The 16372-nt window shown below is 37.6% G+C and overlaps 1 protein-coding gene across 20 annotated transcripts in view; it reads right to left on the bottom strand.

The window, feature by feature from the left end:
* Window positions 1-16372, bottom strand: part of PARD3 (par-3 family cell polarity regulator) — an 804135-nt gene that overhangs the window by 124090 nt on the left and 663673 nt on the right. The window lies entirely within an intron of this gene.

Here is a 16372-nt window from a genome sequence, read left to right as displayed (position 1 = left end):
ATACCACACCAGCTTCCTTCTAGTTTCTGGAACATGCTGAAATTTTCTCTACCTTTCACTTGGTTCATGTAACTCCCTCTACCTGGACTGCTTCCCCCTCATATCAACTTCTTTGCTTCCTCCCAGATTCAGTCCAAATGGCCTCTTCTCAAAGAAATTTCTTTCCAAAAAGCAAATAATCCAATTAAAAAATGGGTAGAGGATCTGAACAGGCATTTCTCCTAAGAAGAAATTCAGATGGCCAATAGGCACATGAGAAGATGCTCCACATTGCTAAAATCATCAGAGAAATGCAAATTAAAACCACAATGAGATATCACCTCACACCAGGAAGGATCGCTACCATCCAAAAGACAAACAACAACAAATGCTGGCAAGGATGTGGAGAAAGGGGAACCCTCCTACACTGCTGGTGGGAATGTAAATTAGTTCAACCATTGTGGAAAGCAATATGGAGGTTCCTCAAAAAACTAAAAACTACTAGGAATTACTCTAAGAATGCAGGACCCCAGTTTGAAAAAGACATATGCACCCCTATGTTTATTCCAGCACTATTTACAACAGCCCAGATATGGAAGCAACCTAAGTATCCATCAGTAGATGAATGGATAAAGAAGATGTGGTACATATACATAATGGAATATTGTTCAGCCATAAGAAGAAAACAAATCCAACCATTTGCAACAACATGGATGGAGCTGGAAGATATTATGCTCAGTGAAATAAGCCAGGTGGAGAAAGACAAGTACCAAATGATTTCACTCATCTGTGGAGTACAAGAACAAAGAAAAAACTGAAGGAACAAAACAGCAGCAGACTCACAGAACCCAAGAATGAACTAACAGTTACCAAAGGGAAAGGGCCTGGGGAGGATGGGTGGGAAGGAAGGGATAGGGGAAAAAAAGGGGGGCATTATTATTAGCAGACATAATGTGGAGGGAGACACGGGGAGAGCTGTTCAACACAGATAAGACAAGTAGTGATTCTATAGCATCTTATTATGCTGATGGACAGTGACTGTAATGGGGTATGTGGTGGGGACTTGGTGATGGGGGGAGTCTAGTAAACATAATGTTCCTCATGTAATTGTAGATTAATGACACCAAAAAAAACCCCAACATCAATTCTTCCTTAGAAACTTTATAAATTAAATGCCAACAGGTAAAAATAAATAAATAAATACAATTTGACCCAGGAATTCCACTACTAGGAATTTACCCTAAGAATGCAGGAGCCCAGTTTGAAAAAGACATATGCACTTCTATGTTTATCACAGCACTATTTACAATAGCCAAGAAATGGAAGCAACCTAAGTGTCCATCAGTAGATGAATGGATAAAGATGTGGTACATATACACGATGGAATACTATTCAGCCATAAAAAGAAAACAAATCATACCATTTGCAACAACATGGATGGGGCTAGAGGATATTATGCTCAGTGAAATAAGCCAGGTGGAGAAAGACAAGTAACAAATGATTTCACTCATCTGTGGAGTATAAGAACAAAGAAAAAACTGAAGGAACAGAACAGCAGCAGACTCACAGAACCCAAGAATGGACTAACAGTTACCGAAGGGAAAGGGACTGAGGTGAATGGGTGGGAAGGGAGGGATAACGGGGGTGAAAAAAGAAAGGGGGCATTATGATTAGCATGTATAATGTGGGGTGGGGCACGGGGAGGGCGGTATAACACAGAGAAGACAAGTAGTGATTCTATAGCATCTTACTACACTGATGGACAGTGACTGTAATGGGGTTTGTGGTAGGGACTTGATAATGGGGGTGAATCTAGTAACCACAGTGTTGCTAATGTAATTGTACATTAATGATACCAAAACAAAAAAAATAAGAAGATAAAAAAGGAAAAAATTAAAAATTAAAAAAAAGAAATCTCTTTTCTCCTAAAGTATTTCAGGACCCTGATTATGTCTTCATCATAAGTGGTAATTATATATTTATTCATTTATATGTTTCAGTTAACTCCAACTCCCAGGATATAAAAGGTAGGGACTTTGTTGAACTCATCACTATGTATGCAACAAATGACTTCAATAAATGTGTTCAAAGAATGAATGATTAAATAAGTAGATGAATGGCTAAAATTCCTACAATTTTTTTGTAAATAAATCACTTTCAAACCTCACATATAACATAAAAATGAGAAATATCCTCCTTATTTCCTTATAAAGAATGATTTTGCAAGGCAAATTAATACATATACTTCAGGGAGAAAACCACTTATAAATACTAGTCCATGGTGGATTCTTTAGAAACATTGATTTATTTAACCACTGATGTGCTATTTGTAAATTTTTCTTATCTATTTACCAAAGCAATTTCTCCAAGGAACTCCATGAATCTGAAAGTAATTAAATTACTATTAATAAGATTCCATAATACAAAGCATTAATTTCGTTGGGTCTTTCTCCTACTTGATGTGATTTTATTAAGTTTTGTTGTGTTTTCTGCGTTTTTTTTTTTAAGCTAAGATCATTATGCTCTAGAAGTATAACAATTCTTTCAATTCCATTGGTTGGAATGTCACAGATTTTCCCAAAAACATAAAATCTACTGTTTGGTAAGACAGGGAAGAAGCAGACAGGATCTGCAGTCAGCCAGTACTACCCAAGCATGAACATGACTTGGGGCAGAACTGGCTCAAGGGATGTGAAGGTTCTAGTTCTCTGAGTCTACTGACTTTTCGTGTAACCTCTTTCAAAGTGTTCCCCTTCCTCACACTCTCTTCTACTCACAGATATTTTTGTGATGGATATGATATTCTTTACAATTGGTCACTCTTCAAGAATAATCTGCTTTTTTCCAAATCATCTATGTGTTCATAAATGCCACATTAACTACCACTGCCACTTAGTTACTGAGTTCTAATCACTGACATAAACACACAAATGCATGTGTGCGTGAACATGACTGGCATGAAATCAGATTTTGCTGAGCTCTGATGATATTCACTCATGGCCTTATTTGGCTAAATATGAGTCAGTGAAGCATATTTACAAGAGTGAAGGTTACAATAATTGCTTTTGCATTTGCATGTCTTTCATATTTTACATAGTATTAACTGATTTTGATTTGTTCTAAGAAAATGTCTGACAATATCCACTTCAATATATCTTCCAGCTGAAATGCTTCCAAACACATTTCCTTCTAAAAGTATTCAACCACATAAGAACATTAACACACTTTTAAAGGTGTTTGTTTATATTAATGGAGACAAAAGATACTATGAAAATTCTGCATGGCTAAAGTATGTCAGTAAGACAATGCCACCTAGTCTGTAGACAGTGAAATACTAAATGCTAGAATCCCAGTTAGAAAAGACCTTGGAGATTATGTCCAAGCCAGCCATCAACTTAACTGTGAGGCTGTCTTAGGGTGTGTGATGGCCATCATATGGTTGATCTATGGTTTATGATATAGCGAAACAGGGAGAGATCATGGTCTGAAAGGTTAATGTTCCACAGTCTACCCAGCCTATGGCCCAATGAGAAAATATCAACCAAGGAAAACTGCATAGAGTAATATATATTTATTTTGGCACTCAGACATTGAAACTTACTTTTACTCCCACCCCTACTCCACTACAGTTTCTGAGGCTGCCTGGTGAGTACATTTTAATACCACTCTTACTAGAATTTTTCCTCAATTGTAATTTATTTAACTGCATCAAATATAAGACTAATAGAATTTTCCTATGAGTCCTACTTAAAAGCTTTAATTATAAAAAATATTTCTTCTGCTTAAGTAGAAGGCTTTTTGTCATTTTCTCTGTTTAGTATCACATAAAAATTATCTTGCAACCTACTTCACAGGAAGGGGGATGGCTCTAAACCCATGCGATGCTCAAAGAAGGGAAATGTTGGCAGATACCAAAAACCTCTGAATCAAGGTAAAATGTTCACAAGGGTTAGTGGGATTCAAGAAGGAATAATGTGAATAGACCTCAACAATTCTCTTAGTGCGTTTCTCCAGTAAGCCTGGATAATTCCCACTAGACGCACATGTTATCGGCACATATCCATGGCTCCTTTCATCAAGAGGAGTGTAGGGGGCTGCTGAGATTACAATTCTTAAAGCATTTGGAAACTTTAAGAACAATTTAGCTCCTGGAAAATATTCTTGCTAATATTTATAATAGTTGACATTAAAATAACATAGACCAGAAGTTTTACGAAAAGAACTTTTAAATTCCTACTAAGAACAGAGAAGCTATTACTGACAGATGCTGAGGTCAAGCCATGCAGCCTTTTACAGCTAATGCAAGACCTAATACAGTGCTCGTCACAGTGATGGTTGTCAGAATGAGCATGTGTCTTCAAACTCTTAACCACAGATTAGAGGCTTGTTTCCTGAGGGTTTTTAGTTTCTTTTAAACAGATGGTCCAAAGTGAGGATGAAGGAGGCTGTTTTGATCCATTGTGTAGGTACAGAATGTTATCTTTGTTTTGTTTAAGCATTACACTGCCGAGAGTTAAATAATTGGGTGAAAATTCTCAGCTTTACTTTGAAGCTAGAGCACATGGAGACAAAGTGTTTGATAATTTTCCCAGTGCATTTGCATAAACGTTTATTCCCCTGCAAATATGAATATAAATACAGCTATTCTCAGTACTTATAGAGTTATTTAAAGAATAAGTGTACTTCTAGATACATTGTTTATGTATTTCTTTCAGGAACTGCAATCATCTTTTGTTGAAATGAGAGAAATGCTGCTGCTTAGTGAAGTTTAACTGAAGACAGGAGGATATAGCAGTATTTAAGTTTCCATACAATATCTCAAACAGCTTTCAAAAGGCAGAAAGTAAATCTTGACACATCTTTTCAGCTTACAAATCATGTACACATACATGTGGATTTAACTCTGATATTTTGAGTTACTTATGAGCATTTACATAGGACATTATTCTGCTATACATTATAATCCAAAATTACACTGCTGAAATAATAAAGCTCAAGTACTTCTCCATACACATAGCATTGGGAATAAAGAACACTGTCTTTTTAAGCTTAGCATTTGAATACATTATTTTATATGCCTCTCCTGGCTTGGCTTCACACTGGTAAATGGTGTTTCATCAGCCCAAATGATTGGAAAGATGGTTCATGAATTTAGTTTATGAATACTGACACATTTCAACCCACAAATAGGGATGTAACACTGCATCAAAATGGAGCTAAAAAGGAAAAAGACTACAGCAGCCAATAGGAATTTCTAGATGAATTGAACAAAGGCGCTTAATTTAATAATGAAACCACTCCAACCTACAATGTACTGTACTATATCTCTAGCCATTCAATTATTAAAATAAATGCATATTCAGATGTTTCCCGAAGATGCTTTCCTTCTCTTTCAGATTCAAAAGAACGCCTTTCTAATACAATACAATTCTTTTCACTCTGCATTTCAGCAGCTGTCTTTCCTGGTTTCTAATCAAAGCTGATGATAACCGGCTTTGGCAACAGACTGTAGTATCCCAAATGAGTAATTAAAGCTATAAATGTGCTCACTCTTCCTCAAAACCCAGGGTGCATTTCATAGCCTAACAGATTCAGGCTCAACAGGCTCTCCTGGTTTTTAAATTTGGTCTGGATCTTTAATGCATTCATAAAGGAATAGCTGAGGTTTTCTGTTAGGAGTTTTCAATAGCCAGTTCCACTTAAACAATACACATGTCAGTAGTGCACACTTAAACAATACAAATATCAGTAGTGCGAACAAACTCCTTCAGTTCCAAGTATCTCCCACACATATGGACCCAAGACAAAGAAGCTGGCAGCCAACAATTGGTTTAGACTGAGAATGAGAAATATGGGGAAAAAAGATGATATGGCATTTTTGAAGGAAAACATAATAAAATATTTCAAAATCAGAGAAAATTCTTTAGAAAATTGCAGTACAGACTTCCCTTAACTTCTGAGAAATAGTAGTCAAGGGAAGGATGTTCACTTTGAAGCTGACTCTACCTTGAAGATATTCTCTTCTAACCTCCCCCTATAAAAAAGATTGAGTAACTCATGAAATGGAGAAAACAATAATAGATACACTGTGTCACCTTAATTAAAGCCTAAACAGCATTTTCTTTCCAGCTTTGAAGTACTACACTATATGACCAAGAATAAATACAGATTTTTAAAATATATGTAACTTGAGAATCAAAATTTTTACTTTTACGTATTTTAAAAGGGGGAATAGACTTCACAGAAATAGAGATGAGTTGTTTAAAAGTAGTTCAAAATAATAAACAGTTCAGCATTTCTAAATTTATTTACTTACACCCTTAGCCTAATGAGAAAAGGCTCAAAATAAGAAGGTTTACTTTAAAAAGAGTAACTTTTTATTGAGGGTTATGTCACACTTGAAGAATATTGGTGAATTACTCAACTCTCATATGCACTTTCTTTAGTTCATTACCACTGAGGCTAGATGACCAAGGAGCCGTGAGAAAGGAAAATAAATAAGAGAATCTAGAGGAACAAGTCCAGCCACAGTGGAGGTGCCCTCCCATATTTCTTTCTGAAACAGCCTGGTGGAACATCAACCTTTAGCAGAAGGTCAGGTGAAAGGGCTGGCAGGGCCAAGGATGACATATGTGGAGGAAAGTGGGACCAACTTCTACTTTCACATGGAAACCCCTAAGGCAATCTCTTTTATGAAACCAAAGTGTCTTTAATTTGGGATTTGCCTTAAGTAGAAATGCTCTACCGTCTTTTGATAATACTATTTTAAAATGAAGAAAATGTGTATTTTTAGAGCTTAAAAATGTTTTATTAATAAAATACAATTATATATTCAGAGTTGCATAATATAGTAGTAGGAGAGATCACAGTACATTTTAAGTTGTTGAAAGACAGTAGGAAATGGATAATTATAAACAGCAGCTAATAATCCTTGAGTACTTACTATGTGACAGGCACTATTCTCAGTGCCTTGTGTGTATTATTCATTTTGTTTCCTTAGACTAGTAAAGGCAGTGTTATTATTCCCTTTTACAGACAAGAAAACTAAGGCATAGGTGGTTAAGAAATCTGATCAAGATAAATCCATAAAACGAAATACTGCAGGCATTTTAAAAATGCTCTTGTATGAGAATACTTACTGGCATGGAAAGATGTGACATACTAAATAAAAAGGCAGGTTACTAGAGAAGAGTTATGTGTAATATAATTCTACTTTTAGTTTTGAGTAAGTACACATATGCAAATATCGATCTGTGGGGGTGTATCTGAGAATGTACTCTAAAATGTTAGTAACTGATATTTTTGGGTGAGACGATCTTTTCCTTTTCTGTATCTTCTAAGTTTTATATAACAAAGTATTACTTTAACAGTAAGATAATTTTAAGGTTTACTGAAAGGAATCATACTATTATTAATATATGTAATTTAATGATAACAGTTTCTAGAAGCTCTTCATTATATTCTATTGAAGAACGTTTTAGAAGGCATGCAAGAAGGGTTAAAAGCAAAATTTTTGATATATAAAAAAGTAAAACCTTTCAAATATAGCCTTGAAACAAAGCAGGATTTTTGGATTTGGTGAAAAGGGGCTGCTTTAAGAATCAGAAAAGGAAGCAACATAAAGAGAAGCCTTGTTTTGCCTCTGGTGGGAACTGACTATGTCTTGGTGCCACATCCGCTGACCCAGCAAGATCTTCTGAGAGTAGGTAAGTGTGCTAACCTAGCAAGTAGCATGGAGCCCACACCCCACATACAAACATACATACAAACACAAACATATACATATACACAAACATACATGCAGATAAGTATGTATGCAAACACACATTCACACACACACAAATCTACATGCATACAAGGGGGAATAGACTTCATAGACATAGAGATGAGTTGTTTAAAAATAGTCCAAAATAATAAACAGTTCAGTTCAACATTTCTAAATTTATTTACATACATACGTAAATATCAGCTAAAACCTACTGCTTGCTAGCCACTGTATAGGAGCTTACAGATACGCACGTAGACAGGACTGATGAATATTGTGGAACAATATTTAAGAGTAGAATTAGAAATAAAATGTATGAATGAACAGGGCAATGTGAGATGGGGATATGTGTATGCAAAGAATTAAAGAAGAGGAACAGGCTAGAGAGGGCTTGGGGCCGGGGCAGCCTGAGGCTTTAGACTGGGCATCAGGAACAACCACTACAAAGAGGAAACTTTGAGCTGAGCCCTCATGAGAGGAAGATGCTGGTCATGTTCAGATCCAAAACAGAGCACCTGGCAGGCGAAACATGACAAGGGCGGAGTCGCTAGCATGGGAACACTCCTCTTGGCCGGGCTGAGTGGCTCCGAAGAGGCCCGTGTGGCCAAGGAGGAGAGTGCGGAGGAGCAGCGGCCCCAGGGAGGGCCGCGGTGGCCCCAGGCTGGAGCACACTGGGCTCGACAGGCCTCAGCGGAAGCACTGCAGCTTCCAGAGTCTACAGAAGTGAAAAGGCGAGGCTGGATCAACAACAGGAGAAATACAGAAAATAAAAAAACAGAAGAGTGACATTGATGAAGCGTGACAGAAGCAAGAAAACAAGAGTGAGTCCTTTCAGGCACAGCAGGGTGAACAGGGCTCAGCCATCACTGCAAAGGGACCTGGAGATGCTGAACAAGAGCCTGTAACAAACTGAAAAATGGCAACACAGCCAGCCCAGTGCGCACAGACACTTGGGCCAGTGGGAGTAGCAAGGAGGACATAACATTCAGAGAAAATGGACCCACACATCCTAGGCCAGAGCATCCTTACCAAGTTCTCAATAAAAAGGGTGGAAAACATTTCAATTATGCTTTAATTGTTTACTCACAGACAAACAGCTAGCTGTACCTGCTTAATTTCACTTTGAAGTAAATCTGGTCATAACTCTCTATACTGTGCATACTGACTTATTTTTAAAATAGCTCTTCTCACTTGAAGTCCAATTTGACCCTGCCTGGGTATTGTTTATAACAGAAATAGCTAAGTCAAGGAGTATCCCACTAGCCTGCTGGCATGCAAAGGTGTGCTCTACCTTTCAAAGTTGCTATCACACACATCTCTGAACTCACTCACTCACTCGACATAATTCTAGAGGTCCCAGAAGAGTCAAAGGCAGGGTAATAAAAACAGCATGATCAACACACAGGTGGGGCTTTGTGTTCTTACATTCACATATATCACTGTTTCATCAGTGAATCTCCCTTTGTAATTGGCAACCAGGTGTAATTATCTCTACTTCATAAATGTGTGAAAAGGCTACTGATAACCAAGTGACCAAGGCAGCACTTCTACTTGAGGACAGAGGCTCCACCAGCCCACAGGTGTTCCGCACCAGGCGCCACCAAGTCTTCTCGGGAGGAAAGATGATGGTAAGAGGCAACCACGTTCATCTGCACTCAACCCCCCTGTTCCCACTTCTGTAAAATAAGGGGCTGTTCAGTCCAATTCCTTCCAGCGCTAAAATGGTAGAATTACTCTAAAGAAGTTATTTTTAACATAAAACTTAATGAAAACTAGTATTTCATCACCAACAAAAGCAGTATTACAGCAGTCAAACCATCAGTACCCCTTGACGTTGGAAACTGAGAAATGATTACCACTTTAAGGACCTTGTTAAAAAGTGTGCATATTAAAAATAATTTACAGAACCAATTCTCTGTTTGCAGCCACAGTTTAAGAAACAGGAAAATGTATTTGCATTTCTATCTTGTTAATTCCTATGTTATGCTGGTGCTACTAATAACATAAAATATTTAAAATTTGTATTACACACAGAGCCAATTATAATTATCCAGTGAGAAAACAATTTTATATGGGAATCTAAAAATAATCTATTTCACCACTGCAACAGATCACACACATTATGAAATAAATTTTATCACCAATTAATGTTATAGTGATTCATCTACTGACAGTCCAAGTTTGAAATGTTCTCATCCCAGCTGATTCCCACATTCACAATGCAATACCCGGAAAACTATAAATAGGTACAACATTGTTATGCATGTGCAACATATATTAAGTCCATTGCCCGAGAAGTCATGGCCAGGGATTATCTCATTTTATGTACCATTTGGCCATTAGTTTATATAGATTAAATTCCATTTAAAGTTAAGTCCAAGAAGTTGTCCAAAATTCTACAATGTGCCCAAACTGAATGCTTCTTCAGTAACTGTGGTACTTAATGAATTTTCAAGATCTATTTATGAGAAGGACTTTTTAAATCAATTATATCTTGTCATGATATTTGACATGCACAGTATATTTTAGGTAGCATGTGCTATGCCAAATCTCTATCTATATATTCTCCTTTACCCCAACCAAGCCTACAAGACAGTGATTATTATTATTATTTTTTGTATACAGTTATTTTATCTTACAGATAAGGGAATGGAGGTGATAAGTTTCCCAAATTTGCAGTGTTTAGGTAAAAAAACTTATGTTAGTACACAAGCCTTTTATATGACTGAGCAATTAAATTGATAAACATGCTAATAGGCTTAATATTGTTTCTACTGCACATGGACTTCAATATTGGAGTATAGTACTAGGATGCTCCTTCAGACAATGTTTAATTACCAGAGCTTTTGTTTGGAATTTGAAACTAATTGGAATAGGACTTTGTTTGGTGTACACAGACATCTCAAAAGAAGCTGATTAAGGGATAATGTGTTTCTTACTCAGGAAACATTTAAAGGAAATCAGCAAATGTTGTGTCTAGTTAAACATAGTGCCCAGTGGTGCCTGAATACTTTCCTGGGAAGAAAACATAAACAAGAAGAGAAGAGATATTGAAATGCCCCAAAATAACCTCCATTCTGTTTCCTTAATGCCTGTCTTGAATCCGGCATTATCAGTAGAAGGATTATCATGATCATGAGCTTAAGAAATGTACCAAGAAAAAAAAAATGCAACCTTATCAATACTGAATTAGTTATTTGTGCAGGTGGGAGGGTAATCCTAGCAAAATAAATTACAGTGTAATAATGGATTTGTACAGTGATATATTCAGTTCTATGTCATTGATATGTTACTGAAAAATTATATATACCTAATATTTAGAAACTAAATCATCCTTACATGCTGAAGTCACATGCAATATAAAAGAATCTTCTTAAATAAACACATTAAATCATTAAACAGTTTTAAGTCAAAATTTTTGTATTCATTCATCCTACACACCCATCTTTAAATTCTCCAAAAATTTACAAAAGCATTTGGAAGGTATAGGGTGAATAAGACATGGTCCTTATCCTTATCTCCTTATAGATAAATCTTTATCTCTTTATAGAAGTCACTCATGTACAAAGTGATCACAAAGTCCCTATGCATGAGATTGTTTTCTAACAGCAGTGTAAAACCTAAAAATAGCTCTCAGGGAATGGCTTAATATTTTCCCATCATCACCAAGGGAGATGCCCAGAAGAACATGGGAAAAATTACAAGTCATGCAAAAAGTGGAGGGGATATAGATAGCTTCTAACTATTCTGTATAAACACTTACAGAAGACGTTAGTAAGCATACAAACTGTTTGAATCCAAGAAAGAGGAAAGATTCATTCCAACTAGATGTACTGAACTTACAGAAGAGATGGCATTCAGAGAATTAGGATTTTAAACATAGGAATACAGCAGACTGTATGCATTTGTTCCAGACTGATTAAAAAAAATATTAGTATATGTAATGAGGACAGGGGTAGGAGAATGCTAACATATTTTAGATAGGAAATATCTAGAGTAACTGGAGTTTTGGTGAACACAAATACAGAGGATTAAGAATACAGTGGGGAATATAGTCAATATTGTAGTATCTTTGTATACTGACAGATGGTAACTACACTCATTGTGGTGAGCATTTAATAATGCAGACAATTATCGAATCATTATGTTGTACATTTGAAATCAATATGATATTATATATCAACTATACTTCAATTTTTAAAAAAGAAAGACTGTGATGGTTCACCAGGAGGAGAATGCCACACCCAAAAGTTTCAATTTGATTCTGCAGTCAGTTTTCTTTTCAGCAGGTGTCCTACCATCCAAACTAGACATTAGGAAGGTAATGCTGGCAGGATTGGGTAAGGTGGATCATAGGTTGTTGAGAGGGGTGTACTTTATTATTTCAGACAAGGGAGACTGCACCCCTGAGTCAGGAAAATGAAATAGGTGTGGAAGAACTGATTAGACAAACAGTATAGGAACGGACTCAATAAAAGCTCACAACTAGATACAGGCATGAAGGGGGCAGCTGGGGGAGCGGACACCATGGCAGCCACAGCTCAAGAAGAAAGGTAACACCAGATTTGTCAGTGCTGCATTTGTGGTGCTGTCAGGATGCCCAGAGAGACAAGGGGGAAGTAAGTGTGGTGTCCCACGATTCAAGAATCAATCACCTGTGAGTGACAGGGGAGGTCAGCAAAGTGACACAGATCAGAGAATCAGAGACAAAGGAAGAAGAGTGTCCTGTCTCTCATATGTGGATGCCTTTCCAGGAGGTGTGCAGGAGCAGTCTCAAATACCAAATAGTTCACAAGAGATAAGTAGGAGGAAGACTGTGCCTAGGTCTCCAGATGTGGCAATGTGGGCACTTGAAAAGAGTCTTGAAGAGGGAGAGGGGCTGAAGCCGATGTGAATGGTCAGGAGCAAGGCTGAAGTGAGTACAAGGAAGAAGTCCTCGGCAGGCCAGAGATGTCCACTTCTGGCAATGAAAGCATAAGTCGTTTGGAATTACCTTCTTACTATAAGAACAGGAAAAACCAGAAAAATATAGGAAACAACTCTTTTTAGAAACTGGGGATAAGGAAGATGAGGACTGTAATCCCCAAGAAGAGAAAACAAATGCGGGGAGTCCTGCCCTTTCTGTCTGGTGACACTGCCCGTGCACAGAGTCACAAGTGACAACACTTAGCACTACTGTCACACAGACAGAATTCCAGCCTCGGGGAGGCTAAGGTGGTCAGAACTGGTGGGACAATCACCTGAGAGGAAGGGGCTACACAGGGAAAGAGCAGCAGAATCCAGACACCCACATAGGCCCTCTCTGGCCTGTGAGCTGCCCACTGGGCAGGAGCATGTAAGGCCCTACAAGGCCAGGAACGACCCTGTGAAAACAATTACTTCCCAGGCATCACTAAGAGGAACAATTTCGGGCACTCTGAGAGGAACTGTACAAGTTTTCTCCAACCGGAGGAAAAGCCCTCAGGGAATCCACTGACTGAACACATAGGGTGGTCAGTCAAGAAGGGCCACATCTCAGAAATTGGGCTAAATTAGGCCTTGACTATTAAAAAAAAAAAGTTACACCCAAGTATTACTAAACTCACGTGTTTTACATTCTTCAACTGTTAGAACACCATTCAGAAGAAAGTAACCTGTACTGTGTACCCACAATCAACTGATTTCGGGTAGTTTATAACATTTTAGGCATCCCCAACCACACTGTGCACTGCCCTGCTTCCTATATCATTTCACATATCAGTTGCCTCCAGTCTTTGGTGCAACAAATTTCCAATGTCTGATGTCTGCACTTCATCTCTTAAGATGGATGTTTATATCACCAAGAGCTTGGGAAATGGATCAATCCAAAATAAAACATTTTGCTAACAACTTGCACAGTTCACTGGCAGAGAAAAGAAGGCTTTATTAGCTTGGCAGTCAAGATATGGCCTTGTCCATATGGCAAAAAACATACCAGATTTTTAAAAAGTCAATCAAACCATTCTGGTCTAGCTATTAAAAATAAACAGCATGGTCAATAAAACTGGTTATGTTATTTAAATCCATCTGTTATTCTCCCAAAAGACTAGAAGAGTATTATTATCAGAGACTGGATCTGTATTTTTCTTTTTGCTCCAGTAGTTTCTAGCACAGATCATGGTGCATGGTTATGAAGAACATATTTTCTACATATAAAAATCAGGACACAGTTGACATATGGTCTAGCAATGGGGCAAAAAAATTTTAAATACAGATGAATTTATTAACGAGGCTCACAGAGATTAAATAACTTGCCAAATATCCACGGGCGTGGCAGAGCCAAGTTCTGAATGTAAAGCCACATGGGTGTACTATTACCACCCTACTGGCTGGCTCATACCAGCATTCGCCCATAGAACAAAGAATGTAAAGCCGGACAGGCAGGTTGAGAAGATCACAAAGGGAAAGGAAAAGTCCAGCAAAGAGATGTTGTACAACACTCCATCCTAAAACGTCTTCCTGGAATCTTCAAGACCATCATATGCAAAGACTAGAATTACTGAAATACACAAACATAGAGCAAGTCCTGTTACCTCTAATATGAAAGAATAAAGTATTTGTTTTATGGAAAGAGTTATCAACAAATATTCCAAAGTTAAGTAAAATAGAAAGAGTAGCTCTGGGTAAACAAGGATTTACAATGTTTAGTGGTGGCTAGTATCTCCTAACACATCAGCATTCTTTTAAATCTCCCTAAGTAGATATTTCTGTATCTATTGGTGGCTTGTGAATTTTTTTAGACATATCTCTGGAATAGGAATCTGGAACATGAGAAAAGTCAGCATTCAGTTTTCTGGGAAATTAAAGGTTCCAGTCCAATAAAAATACTTCTGAACACATATACATTTACTAAATTTTTCAGCACATAAATTTTTATTTCTCAACCTTTCACAATTTTTGCTCAGGCACAAAACAAGTACAGCTAATGAAACTTAATAACATGTGCTTTGCACAAATTGTTTAACATGGCTTTAGCAGACAGCCATTCTTCCGTAGAAGTCAGATGTACTTCCTAATTAATCTGGAAAAAAATGAAAATATCTATCTATTCATCTATTTTTTTATAGTTGCTAGCATCAGCTTGTCAGAATTGCAGTCTATGCTGGGTGTGTTTTTATGTTTTACATTAGTTACTTCCAAAAAACACAGGACCTATCTGTGCATTTAAGGAGAAGTGCTTGGAACGCTGGGTGTTAAGAGGTTCCCATCAGGTTCCCAAACCCTGTCTGAGCTGCCTCTGGCTGGGATCAGTCACACGCAGTCAGTGGGCTGTCTGTGACTTTAAGAAGAGGAGGGCTCTTTTCACAAATGCATCACATTAACAGGAGGACCCTCTCTGCTTTGCTGCGTCGGGGCTGCACTCCTGAGGCTGCAGCGCAGAAGCTGGGGCGATGCCACCACCTGAAGACACACAGGCACACTACACATTCGAGGCTGAGCGCAAGTCTGGAGATAGGTTTTGAAAATAAGGTAGATGCACAGATAGTGATCTCATCTGCTGGGTATGCCACACACAAGATGCTTTGTTCTTTCAAATGAGGGCATAGTCTAAGAATGTGTCCAAACTATTTATTTCCTGACTTTGGCATATTATATAGGAGTCCTTATTCTCAGAACATATGAAATAGAAAATTTGCATGTTCCTACCTTCCTACCAGCTGTTAAGATGATGAAAAAAACCTGCCTAAGCATGTGTGTGCATACACACACGAGCACACACACACACACGAGCACACACACACACACACACACACACACACACACACACACACACACACATCCAGCTTTCCACAGCCTAGAACTCTTAGCTTTAAGTACAGTTAAGAAAAAGTTGGATCACTTAGCATCCCTGTGAATGTTGGAAACATCTTAACTGTCTCAGAGATGAAAGAGTATAATACAGAATGAGAAAAAGAGGGAAAGTTAAATTATGTCTGCAGTCATAATGAATCAAAGCTCAGAAGGAGGGCTGCAAATCAGCAGGTTCTAATGAAATATTAAGGTAAGTGATTACTGATGAAAAATGAATAAGCCTTTTTGATTTCAGCAACCTTTAAATCACACCTAGCTAATTAAAACAACTCTGATGCATTGGCTTATTCCTTGATGGGCATTTAGCTATGCTCAGGTCTAATGAGACCTCATTTTGTGAGGTATGTTCATAGATGATCTCAGGTAAGTGGACAAAGTGTGCCAGAAAAAGACACACCATAAAAGAAAAAAATCAAGCCCTTTTTCACATTTGATTTATCATTTTCAAGCTGGGAATTAAGAAACATCACAAGGGACGTTTCCTGTTTACCATACTCTGTACTACATATTTATTAACATTGAACCTTATTTTAATTAATTACCATATAATGACTACAAGACATTTATAATATTAATATTATGCAATAACATGGTAGTTTTATTTAGCTATATCACAGAGCTATTTAAAATGGTCCTATGTTTCCACCCCACACTTCCAGAAGGAAAGCAGTAAACAGTCCCTCCAAAGGTGGGAATCATCCACGATTTTATCACAAGGTGGGGGAGGATCTGGCTCAACCCTCCAGGCCTGCATCACCCTCATTCATGTCCTCAAATATCACAGGCCTCGTTCACTAT

Source organism: Manis javanica, chromosome 2 (genome assembly GCF_040802235.1).
Source record: "Manis javanica isolate MJ-LG chromosome 2, MJ_LKY, whole genome shotgun sequence".
Taxonomy (NCBI): Eukaryota; Metazoa; Chordata; class Mammalia; order Pholidota; family Manidae; genus Manis; species Manis javanica.
The sequence above is the reverse complement of the archived record's forward strand: the minus strand, read 5'-3'. Positions and strand labels throughout refer to the sequence as shown.